At 32.0% G+C, this 14,136-nt stretch overlaps 1 protein-coding gene across 5 annotated transcripts in view; it reads left to right on the top strand.

Annotated features, from left to right (window-relative positions):
* Positions 1-14,136, top strand: part of LOC114127242 (protein turtle) — a 108,027-nt gene that overhangs the window by 22,961 nt on the left and 70,930 nt on the right. For all 5 annotated transcript variants that reach the window (XM_050199887.1, XM_050199905.1, XM_050199896.1 and 2 more), the window contains exon 2: positions 12,073-12,113. The gene's annotated coding sequence lies outside the window, so the exon portion shown is untranslated. The remainder of the gene's footprint in view (positions 1-12,072; positions 12,114-14,136) is intronic.

Below are 14,136 nucleotides of genomic sequence, written 5' to 3' on the forward strand. Positions count from 1 at the left end.
ATATTGGAATATTATAATGTGGCTTTTTGAAAAATGTTGCGGTAGTTTCACGAGTATTATTATTATTGATATAAACACAAGTGTATAATTAATTTTTTATAGAATGTATGAGTGTACATATTTTTTCATATACTCAGCATTTATTGCGACTCGTGTTCGACGTAAAGATATTTATTTGCAGTTCGTCGTATTTATAAATTAGATATTTTTTTAACATTTAAGGGCATCTATTATCAAATAACCTATACATTCATTAAATCATCGGAATAAATATTATACCAACAATTTGATGGAATTATATGCTTATTCAGTATATAGTTATTATTTTGTATACCAATTATTACCTAAACGTTTTTCACAGTTGTCAATTAATGATTCATTATACTATGCAATTAAAAAATGTGAATCCGCTTGTATTGCTTATGATAAAAACACGATTTGGTGTGGATATATTGATCAGTGAGTTAATAAATACCTATTTAATATGTTTTGACTGTATTATCGAGTAATGAGTATATTATTATAATAGTATAATAAATAATGTATTATATTTCATGACATTTCACCACACTCATTATAAAGTTAGATTAAACAAAATTGAGGTTATCATTATTTTTAGACAACATGGTATAATATATTATGTATTATTCAGAATAAAAATAAAAGAATAATAGTTTTGACCTAATAGTACGTAATTATTACATAATCTACAAAAACATTGTATTGTATTATATTTACTCATATTTTGTATAAAAAATAAAATATTTTATTGGAGCCTATTTAGTTATCTTTCTTCTTAGTATTATCAGGCTGTTGCCTTCACAACTTCTCCAAAATAGATACATCGAATCTGATAATACTTAATAGTTATTGTAATGAATTCAATAAAAACGAAGCTCCTCCTCTAAAATTGTAATACCAATGGTTAAACCCTGGAAGATTTAGATCTAACTATAGTCTATGAGGGATTTTTATTAGCATGACATTTACGTATACCGTCTCATGCGACAATCGTACCCGTCTGCGGCCGTAAAGCTGCAAGTGAAGTACGGGCGTTACTAAGACTCTCGGCCTCGTTAGCCACGAGTCTTCAAACGTCTTTGTACAATTCGGTCGAAATACTGTACATATAATATTTGATAATTTTTATTCACATTCGACCAAAATTCCACTACAACTATTATTATTGAACTATCTCGAATATCTGCTCTACAAAAAAACGTATATTAATATTTTTATCAACAATATATCATTAATAGTAATAATATTAACATTTACGATCGAATGTGTTTGGCGTACTATAGTGGTATAGTGGTAATAATAATAATATATACACACAATCCCGAAATTTCATACGCTTCGAGGGGTTGAGTGTGGTTAGCAGCAGTGTATGGGTACCAACTACATAGGTAGTACTACACGTGTAGTCGTACACGTAATATAATCATCTGCAGTGGCCGTGACATGGAAAAAAAACAAACGTGATGTTAAGGGACGGGGGCGGGGTTCGGGTAGGTGTCCGCGAGCGGTGACGTTCGAACCGCTCGAGACTCGGTGACAGTGGTTAAAACAAAAAAAAGTCCGCACACGGAAATCCGCAAAGGCCCACCCGGGATATCGACATGCACGAAATTCGAGCGGTGGCGGCGGCGGCGTGCGCGCAAAGAGCCACCGCGGGGCGGCGAATCGCAAACAAGACGGAAACGCGAGCGGCGGCGGCGTCTGTTTCGGTGCTTATTTTTCGGCGGCGCGCGAGATTAAACGTCGAACGCGAAAAAAAAAAACTCTGCCGTCCGTCTCGTCGCGATGATACCTAGTAAAAAATACATTACGTAATCGGAAAACACTGTCGTTCGCATATAATATATTATCATCATCATCATCATCATCGTCATACGATATAACGCGATACGAAATATATATATTATATGCGCGTGCATATTTCGTCGGCGGCGGCGATGGGGGCGAGTGACGACGATCGGGTGGTAGTATTTTTCGGTCTTTTATCGGTTTATCGCGACGCGGCGGGGAGGGCGGACGGACGGCGAACGAGCGAGCGGATTTTGGGCGAAACGAGAAAAAGATAACCCAGTCTGCGACGGCGGCGGCGAAGAGAGTGAAAACGGAGAGTGAGAGCAGAGCGGTTGCGACGTGTGTGCGAAAGACCGAGAGAGAGAAAGAGAGAAGACGAGGCGACGTGTGTGCGAAAGACCGAGAGAGAAGACGAGGCGATGTGTGTGTGTGTGTGTGCGTTGTATTGCACGCATAGCGGAACATTATCGACCGTCGCGCGCGGCAGCCGACCGACGGGTGCCGCGCGCTGCCGGGTTGTCGCCCTCCACCGAAAAACCGCCACCCGGGTTTGCGCCCCGCTCGGATTATAAGTCGCGCCTGGCAAACAACGGCCGCCGCCGCCCTCGTCCGGCCGAATAAACTATATACGCTCTCGCCGCCTTCTCGTATATTATTATTATTATTATTATAAGCGCGCACGCGCCCGTTTACGGTCGAGCTTTAATAATAATTATAATACGCATATACGGATTAATAATATAATATGTTATGGGTAATATTATTATGTACACTGCGACAATCGCAGAAGGTGATAATAATATTATTATTGTGCAGCAGCAGCTGCTGTTCTCTCTCTCTCTCTCTCTATCCGTCCGCGGCGTATATATACAAAATATGATGTGACGGTATAGCTCGTGGTTTTTGCGGGCGACACCGCGCCCCGACATCGAATCATATAATAATAATAATAATGTAATACGAACGCGATGTACGGGGAAAAAAAGGATAGAAAACGCCACACGACCCACCCTGTATATAATATACATATATTATACTATAATATTATGCTCGCGTAATGATATGTGCCTCTATATGTATATGTTGTGTACAGTGCGAGCGCTCGTTTTGGGGTTCGGCGGGTTATGATGGTCGTACGGCCCGGCGGTGTGGGTGAACTCGCCACCGCTCGTTTAATGTTTACCTCCGCCGCAGCATCCAAGTACTATTATATTACTATTGTACAAAGGTACCTATACACACACATACACTGCACACACACACACACACTACACTGTACACAGTTGTATACGACCGTCGTAATAATAAAATTATATTATATTATTGTGTGCGCGTACGCACACAGAATTATAGCCGTCGAGTACACTACAATATGCGTTTTTGTAATTCCCGTGGGATCAGGTACCCGTGTATATATAATATTACGGCCCGGCGCGGTCGAAACGTACCCCTAAACATTGTGAGTTAACGTAACCGCCGTCAGTGGCTTATACCGTCCGCGGACCGGTCGCTCGCTGCTAAACGCCTATTCTGGGGTCTAGACACGAGATTGCTGGTCGTGGTCAATCGCACTCGCGCGTTGGACCTGCAGCGGTGTTTGGTGATGAGTTACGAGCGATATTTTTTGCGACTTTCGAAATCCGTACGACGATCACGATTGAAACGGTCGTTTGATTCTCGTTCATAGTAATCGACCCGACATCCTTTTAATTTTTTATGTATAACCGTGCAAGACACAGTTCAATATAAAACTCACCAATTTAAAACGGGTTTTAAAATAATATATGTTTTTGACTAGGAACTTGCGACGTTATTTATTCTATTGCGATCGCCCTCTTCAAAACAATAATATAATAACATGTGTAGATATATATATTTTTTTTTAATCAACGCCAAACTTTATACCATCTTTTCGTCAACTATCCCGATTTATTTTTAGAAATATTTTGAAATATTATTGGTTTCCGTCCAAATAACGCGTAGACTACGAAAAAAATAATCGAATAATCAAGATAAAAAAAATATCTATACTATAAGAAACTTCTTATCGTCTGAAAATGGCACACGTGAAAACGTATAAGTAAATATAATAAAATACTACGAATCAAAGAAATTACGATCTTAAAATACTTAATTGTCTTTCGTGTTCGTCTTATTTAAGTAGTCGATATAATATCATTTTCTATGAAATCCTGAACATCATGGGTCAAATGTAATTAATTATTTTATCTTTGGAATCATATACAAAATACAAGGTTTAACTAATCATTTTAACTTCATCACTCCCGCAGAATTCATCTTATATATTATATTATTATTAATATTATTAGTTATGTACTGAATATATATATATTATACGGTATATCACATACTTTAGAGCTGAAAAAATTGTTTTTAGAACTTTTAAATTCATTTAACCATTATTAAACTATTTAATGGTAATAAATTACAGTATTATGTATGGAAATATATAGTGACTATATATCATAAAATGTGATGGTATGTTATTAAAAAAATATTCCCAGAACTTGATAATTATTTTAGCATTAATGTTATTAAAATGCAAATACTTGTTTGGATAATATACGAAACAATTAGTCTGCTCATAAAATTAGTGAATTATAAACACAAAAATAATGACATTTTTAAATACATTATCATTGGTATATATCTACAATGAAATTGTAAAAATTATCGAGTTTAATAGTCGTTTTAGTTTCATTATATAAGTAGCATATATATAGTAGGTAATAACTTCATTCAGTTTAATTTTTAATGGCTTGTAAATTAAATGAAATAAAATTGAAATAAAAATAGCTAAACCATAAAATATTTATTCAATTATCTGTTTGAAACGGATAAATTCTTACCTTCAATATAAATTAGAATGGTCTTGTTGTTAGAAGGTTTTAAAGATTACAAGAACGGATATCTTAAATGTATGTAAGCAATGCTTCAAGTTCTAACCTCAGGTTGATGGGTATTTTTTTTTTTTTTTTTGATATTAGTATTATTCTATTTAAATTAGATCTTAAATGAATCGTTAATCATCTTATATAACCAATTATTATCTAATTATGCAGAGTTATTTATGACCTTAAATAATAACTATAGGTACTAGAAATAAAATTGTATGAATTTAAATTTTTTATTTTATTTGATAATTAAACGACTTGTCAGCCATTGAGATGATGTATAATATAATATTTATACTTCCACAGATAAGTGCTGAGATGATTTTTAATGATTTCATAATGCAGTACCTAGGTATCTTTATATTATTTCACAGGATTACTTATGCATAATATAGTACTTTGATTTAATAAAATATTAATTTTTGATTTCTTTTACATTTTTTAAAAATAAACAACCAATAACCATTAAAGAGTAACCAGAGTCTAGAACGACTAGAACATTGAATTTGCATTACTTCTGTGTGTATATTATTTTACCTATATCTTCTTATACACATTTAACAAATAGGATTGCAAAGCATATTAAATAATGTGTAAATATTATATATCGTACACGTCTATACTATATATTAATATGTCTATTAATAATTGAAGATATTTTAATTACTATCAAAATTTGATTATTCTCTATAGCCATAAATCAATAATCATTTTCATTTTTCAAACACATCAAAAAGTGTTTAAATAGAACAATAGCAAAAACATTAGTTCTTGTATATAGGTGTTTAAAAATTCAAACATACTATTATATTAAATATCTAGAAATGTACCTATATTGAATATAACTTGTAGTGACATTGCTTTTTACTACATAAAAACGTGCATCTATATTACGAAAAAAAATTTATTCCAAGAAAACAAATTCTAAAACATGAAAATATTCATTATTTAACCGAAATCTAGTAAAAATCTTAGAGAATAATGAGAACATTATTTTTACATAACCTAAAACGTCTGCGAGTAAATCAACCGTTGAGTGAATACTAAAGTGATTAATAATAATAATAAAATGTTCGAAACTTTTCCTAGCGTAGAAATAAGGCGGCGCTGAATGATGTGGAGAAGAGAGCATATACCATATTTCTTAGTCGACATTAGAGAGAGATGAATGGAGATTGCTTAACATAAAAGCCGGCTGGAAGTATTAAAGTTTAAAAATTTGATTACGCAAAGTCGTCCCAGCGGAAAAGAAGGGATTTAGAGTGGAATTCGTAATACTGAAGAAACGAAAAATGTTTCAGATATGACACTTATGGTTACCAGTATAATACGAGAAATAATTTAAATGGCGCATGTTCTAACCGAAAAATGTACAGTTATATGTTGTGACGGTTATCATACATTTTCAATTATACTCTTCATTTCTGAAACATTCAAGAGATATCAACGTTTGGTGAACATTATATAAGAGGAAAACATAATGAAATCTGCAGCAGCTCGGAAAGTCTTTAATTAAATTATTTTTTACAATTTCAGACAAGGTCATTTAAATAAATACGCTATTTGTTTTGGTTTTTTAAGTGACGATAAAAGAAAGAGAATCGAGCGGCATAATATATATAATATTATACACGAACGATTTTAGATAATATATAGATAATATATAGACTTTTACTGATCCATCTCGTTCGTTTTTAGGTGATTTACATTAATTTCCTATACATAATTTAGTACATATATGTAATGTATACAACACGCATAATATTAAATATTAATCTATTAAACCTGTAAAATAAAAAAATACATAATCTAGCAGGTATGTAGACACGAGTTTGAAATGCATATCTAATTATTAATTTTAATCTGAAATTTCTCAAAGTTTTAAAAATAAAAAATTACAAATAAATAAATTAAACCATAATTATTTAAACTTATATACATATCCAGTGGCGTATTTAGGATTTATTTGAGGGGGGAGATATGACTAAAATAGTTTTTCTCCCTCCATTCGAAATACATGAAGATGCTATAAATTTATTATAACTTCATACCTTATATATATTATACATAGGGCTCGAATTTTAAAGCATAATAAGCAACAACAAAAAGCACACAATTGTCTTAAAAATGCAAAAAGAAGCAAATTTATTTTTAAAAAAAGCAATAAAAAAAAGTATGACTAAAATTAACATGAACTATAGTTATAAAAATGAATAAAAAAATTGAAAAATTAATGTAAATTAAAAAATTATTTACCATGTAGATATTTCTCTAGATTTTTAGTAGTGAAACTGACTCTAATATCCGACAGAATATGTTTATACATAGAAAACTCTCTACATCCTCAGAAATAATCAATGCACACTACATACAAAATGTTTCAAATTACAGCACTAGCCACTAAATCTTAAATTTTTAAACGATCGATATCGATGTTATAGGCAATAGGCATACTGACCGTATAGGTACTGCAGGCTATAATATTATGTAAATCGATTATCTAGGTATACGTTTAATATATTTAATAAACAAGTCGATAACGAAAACAATAATAATTCAATATTACCATCTATTCTGAATTCTGGGTTTTTACATTTTTTTATTAATTCATTTGTTTTTATTACAATAGCAAAATTAAGCAAAAAAAAAAAAGGTTTATTTGAAATTAGAATGACGAGAAATCAATTAATTAATTTATGTATATAAAAATTAGATATCTTTCTCATAAAATATAAAAAAAGAAACATATACTTGAAAATCCGATCCCTAATTATATATGTTCATAGTAGGTGCATAAACCTTATAATTATAACATATTATAACATATTAAATAATATGAATTAAGCAAAAAATCATTTATTTATTTATCTTTTACAAAACAAACTGTAGCCTTCCAGGTTTTTTAGCTATTTCGTCAATATTTTTTCAACATCCAATCTTATATTGTTATGAATGTAAAGCTTTGTAAGCCCATTCAATCTGGACTAAAATTAAAATTATATTCAAAATTTAAACAATTAATAAGTACAACAAATATTAATTCATTAGTAAATAGGGGATACCTATTTAACTCCTTCATAGAATTTCTTAAATATGTTTTTAATCTTCCCCCGTAAATATGCCACTATTACCACTGTACCTACGTATCACAAACATTTTATTCATTACTCGTTATGTTTATCTTTTTGTAGAAATCCTCCCATGACTGAGTTAAAAATTGTATAAAAATTAATATTGCAATAATATAATAATATTATAATCAGGTATACGGGCAAAATTCGATTAACTCGTTATTTTTCGTACTATTTCTTGTGATAATATTTCATAGGTGGCTTATGATATATCATATAATATGATATAACAACGTTGAACATTCTCGTACATAGCATAAATACATGGATGATGTAGTGGGTGCATAAAATGATTAGTATACCCATTAATAATAATACCATCGACAACGATAGTCAATGCGATTTCAATGACACTATATGTTCAATTACGACGTCAGTGGATTCATTATGATATAGTATTATTATACATGCGTGAATGTAAATAATTTCGATATATAGTACCGTTGAAATGAACTCGGTTGAATTAAATAATATTATGTACAGTACCATCATAGTGTGTAGTGTACAGGATAGTTAGTAATTTTCAATGTTTAATTATTTTGTACCTAGACGTTCTTGAGTACAGCATTTCAAACGTTCATAATTAATAATATATCATATTAGAATATTGGTAGGTACTCGTGAATATTTTTCTGAAGATATTTTTTGTTGTATACAAATACTATAATATGATGGATCCATTAACTCGCCATAGCTATCCCAATTGAATTTTAGACCTTACAGTACATTATTATAATAATAAAATACTTTTTCCCCTCTCGTATGGGTAACGCGGCCCGTGACTCTCGTGTAGATAATTTCGGTCGAAAATCGTGTGGAACACATTATTTTATTCGGAGAGAACGTTCGTAGCGATAGAAAGCGTGGTGGTGGGTCGTAATAAGAAAAAGAAAAAATGTACCAAGTTCAAACGAAAACGGTACGTACCGTCGTGGACATTGCCGTCAAACGTACAGAAATAATAATATAATTATATAAGACGTATTTCTACTATCATTATTTTATATTATATTGTATAATAATATATATTTTGTATCGTTCCGTCAAACGGTATATTGCATAATGAGGGTATATAACGTTGTATACGTACCTACTTATATACGTATTGTATATTTTATACGACGACGACGGGTTGTGTACGTGTGAGTGTGGAACATCAACCCCTTCGTCGTCGACCGTCGTGACTGATTTCTGTTTCCGGTTATGAAATTCATATTTATTATCATTTGTATTATTATCGCGATATCGATTTGGGCCGTCGTCGGCGAATAATGCGAGACCATTAGCTGCAGAACGGAGCGGCCAAGACGAATGGTTGTGTTATATTTTATGTGACGCACACAACACCGCCACCAGTATAAATTATATACAACTATAATGCACCTACTGAATATAATATATATATATATACATACTGTGTATAATAATGTGTATTGTATATTATATGTTTATACTTTATACCTATACCGACTGTACCTACAATAGGTACCTATTATATACGCTTATAGACGTCACTGTGTTTATAAGGGACGGCTTAGCCTTCCGTAAACCCTTTCGATCCCAGTTAAGACGGTTTACTCGATTAAGTCTATGTTTCTTACACATATATACGTATATACACACACTCGCACACGCACACAGCTATTAAGATATACTATATATACACGCCTATATAATATAGCTGATGACATTCTTTGAATTTTTAATTTAATTGTATTACCTTTGCGCGCGTTCATTGCTGAAATACGCTGACTCAATACGAATTAGTCACGATTTAATCGGAAATCGTACTCTTATTCATAATCACTGAAAATTAAATAATATATAATAATATATCGTATACGAGTTGGTATATAGCCAAAAAAACATTTTTATTTTTCACTGTTACACGTTTACAGTTTTTATTACATTATGTGTTTACTGTGAAAATAATACTCTGCACATATATACATTATTTATTATTTTGGTGTTAAAGTAATAATAAAAGTAAAATAAAATAAATTGAAAAATATTTAAGCTAAGTAAAAACGTATTAATTAAAATCTTACTATTAATGACGAAATCTCTTTTTTATGTATAATATATATATTATATATACATATGCAGTATATACATTATACATATTTTATTGTTATACGTTTGCGCCTGCAGTAAGACGTGAGACCATTACATAATAATGATACTAAATAGGTAGCAAAAAAGAATAAACAGTAAAACAGTAATTAATCGCAGCGAGGTGAGTGTGTATGTGTAAATACAAAATTAATTAATATCTTGATTTGATCTGTTCGGATACGCACTGCAGCGATATCCGGCTCGTGGCAATATTTGTGCAACGCATCGGACCGGACTTACATTTGCATATAATATATGTGTACATACAGTATAGTATAATAATAATAATTTAGTAAAATCGGCTGCGGTCCTGCACGTTATATAATACCTACTTATACGTTCAAATACACAATAATAATAATAATGATAATAATAATAGTACGCCGTGTGCGTGCTCGGTGATGGTGGCGGTACGGATCATACGGCCCAGAGAAAACAAAATTTAAAACTCATAAGGGCGGAACGACGCGCACCGGAACCCTTTTGCCTTAGCTTCTCGCCACTGCCACCACTTCCGGCGAATCGCCGCCGCGTGTGTGGTTTGTAGTTTTGTACACATACAGGTATCGCGTCCTTGGACAGACGGACGTCCGAAAGCGGCACGTCCTCTCGTCCTCATGCGCGTAGGTACATAATATATATATTAATGCGTACGTATGTGTATAGGATTTTGAGCGGCCGCGCGGTGATTATTTTAATCGGGTCGGATAGAGGTGAAAACAGAGAGACGCGGAGAATACCCGTAAACGATTTCGCCACCCGTCCGTATGTACAAAATATATAAATACCCGACAATCCGCGAGTTCTCTGCCAACAACCGTTAACCTACATAATAATATTTTATAGGCGCGGGCGACTGCACGATCCCTTCTGTATACGCATTTCCCTTTCCGCCACTGTACTCGACGGCGAGGCGGTCCATTGCAAATCCGAACAACAGAGCCAAAAATCTGTTCTTCTTGTATTATATGTGTGTGTGTGTGTGTGTGTATATTCTTCCGCGGTATAATAAACAGTCGGCGTCATCCCTATTCCACCTTTACCACCCGTTTTTGCCAACGCCGGATATAATATATACATTTATAATAGTATATATGTATATTATAAAATATATATATAGTTTATACGGCCTTAAGGGTTAGCTGAATAGGTTTTAATCAAACATATGCATCTATACATTATATTATAGTATTATTTAAGAATTCTTTAATTTGAAATGCGATCACTTCCGCTCGTATAAATATCTTACAGATCCAGCATAATTCTCATAGAATTTTCACTCTGAAAAAATAAACTTTAAAATATAAATTTCTTCTGACCGGAAATGCATTTGAAAATACGCCAAGGGTAATCTAACATAATATAATATCTATACAAATAATCATATATATATATAATAAGCTGACAGACAAACTACGTCATGTTCTAGCTTTTCATTTTGTGTAAATAGAAAAATCTGTCAGCCACCTGTAGTAATCGTTTTTTTTTTACTTAACGTTCCTTTTGTAGATTTTTTCTTTTATCTAAGAAAAATGTCCATTAGACTGGAAACCTTTTTATGTAGTAAAAAATAAAACTACTTTAATTTTATTTAAAATCCGTTCGATCATAAAATTGACAACAAAAGGTTTTGTGTGTACCGGTGTACCTATATATATAAATAGCACTGTAATTTAAATCTCCTCGCATTCTTAGAATATTTCAATTTTTAAACCCAAATGACATTATTTTTTCGATTATATATTAACAATCGAGTTCAAATATAGTTATATACTTATATGTAAATAAGTAACAACTTATGACATGAACAACTGTAAAACCAACTATATAGCTAGGTAGGTATATACTTTTATGTGTATAACTAGAACTATAATATTTATAATAGGTAGTATATGTTGACATATTTAAGTTATATTTTTTTGTTTTGCAGTCTCTTAAAGCCATTTAAATGTTCACTACATACTACATAATAAATATTTTGTAGGTATTTCATTACAAAATAATTCTATACAGTCAAATCTGAAGACGGCTTCTGATCTAGTGGTTTTATGTCGTATTTTAACATTATTTATGACACGAATTTTGTTTTTATGTTACAGGCGTATTGACTTGGCTGTGGATCGTTACACCAGTAGAACAGGTAAGTGTTTTATAAAATATCATTTATATATTATATAGGTTTTTTTGGCCGGAAAAAATACCTACACATCTACAAATAAAATATTACCCATTGAAATTGAAATCTTTTCGAAGAAACTCAATACGACGAAACGGTATAAAGGACGTACAAAAACGTATTCGAGACTTGATTAAATGCCCCTCACTCCCTCTCTGTTTAGGTGCGCATACGTCTAGGAAAATGTTTTATCGTCTCGAGTTTGCACCGAGTTTATGGTTTATCGGGAATATATATTATATATGTATAATACTCATATAGTTCCTATGGTTATAATGCAAACACTTCAGCAGAGGCCCATACATAGACCGTTTACGAGCATTTTATGGATAAGTATAAAATACATGCAGACATATAATATATATTATATCCATGTGTGCGTGTTTTATTAAAGAAATGACAACCGAAGTGCAGCAGTGAGCGTCAATAAGAGTAAAACGAATGTTATAAAAATAATAATATTTAAGAAGGAATTTAGAATGTTCATATTATTTGGAAATAAACTTAATTTATTAGAAAAAAAATTATCATATAGTTTTATCTCAGAAATCTATTTGAATTCATTTACGTCACGGTACCATTCATTACACACGTGAAATTAGTATGTACATATTATAATTTACTTAGTGGTTTACTCAATTGCGTAGGTTACAGTGTGCGCACCAAGGATTATATTGCGCTGATCATAATTATATTATAATTTCAATCGGCGTGTAGGTGTAAAATTAAAGAAAATGTTGAGATTCGAGAAAAATAAATATACGTACCTAATACCTATGTATATATACATATATATATATGTATATTTATAAACCTTATTTTCAGAATAGGGTGGGAGTACCGTAATTAGAAATAATCATTGTTTTTATCGCGGGGACGTGTCAAATTGTTAACGATGATAGTAATATATTATATTATGTGTGCGTATGTAGAAATAAAAATTTTAAACGAATTAATTAACGTAATAAGATTACAGAATGAAACAAAACAAAATAAAAAATAAAAACCTATACATGTACATATATTCGTTTTAGTGTGCTGGAGTAGGGGAAATTAGAAAGTGGACTATTGTTTCAATGTGTGGGAGCAGTGATTCTATATGTAGGTTGTGTGTGTGTGTGTGTGTGTATGTGTGTATGTGTGTGTAAACAATAATAATACGACGTTATGGCAGTGGTAGAGGAAAGGGTGCGAAACATAAAGCTTCTCTTCTCACGCCCGGAAGAGAAGGACTCGTTCAATTATCAGCCCATCTCTCGGTTTAATCTATTTTCCACGGGTTCTTTTTGCTCGTCTTCTTCTTCTCCTCCGTTTTTTCTTAGTTTCCACTCGTTGTTGCCACATATCCCACACCGCCACCTCACTTCCTGACGTGTAAGTTTACTCTAACCGGGGTTTGCGCTTATATATGTGTGTACGCTTAGGATAAAATTGAAAGTGTGTGTATATACCGGGTTGACGAAGAAAAAAAATTGGACGTGACCGAAATCAGCACGAGAGACTTACTCGGTTTGACACTGGACTTTCTTCCATCATACGTATATATATATACATTCATGCACATGTAATTCCCTGAACGAATTACGTGGACACATCCATAGAGATTATTATCAACTGACGAGGGAGAGTTTCCTGTATAATATTATATACTTTTTTTATCGACTGCGTACTCTTTCACGAAAATAATATTAACCTCATTTTTTTTTATTATTATTATTCGGAGAATAGTATAATTATACGTAAAACGTGTTAAATATTATAGATGTCTGTAATACCTTCTATTATCATATATCATATATATATATATATATTATATCACGCTGCTGAAATATCGAAAATTACAAGTATTTTAAACGGTTTTAATATAGAATGTTTTACTCTTTCTGATAGCTATTTAATGAAAGAAATGTGCAGTGATTCAAATAAAGTGCACGCAGTATGAGACTTAATAATTATTTTCTGTTGCTTGAATCGGAAAAATAAAGTA

This window comes from Aphis gossypii, chromosome 1, assembly GCF_020184175.1.
Source record: "Aphis gossypii isolate Hap1 chromosome 1, ASM2018417v2, whole genome shotgun sequence".
Classification (NCBI taxonomy): domain Eukaryota; kingdom Metazoa; phylum Arthropoda; class Insecta; order Hemiptera; family Aphididae; genus Aphis; species Aphis gossypii.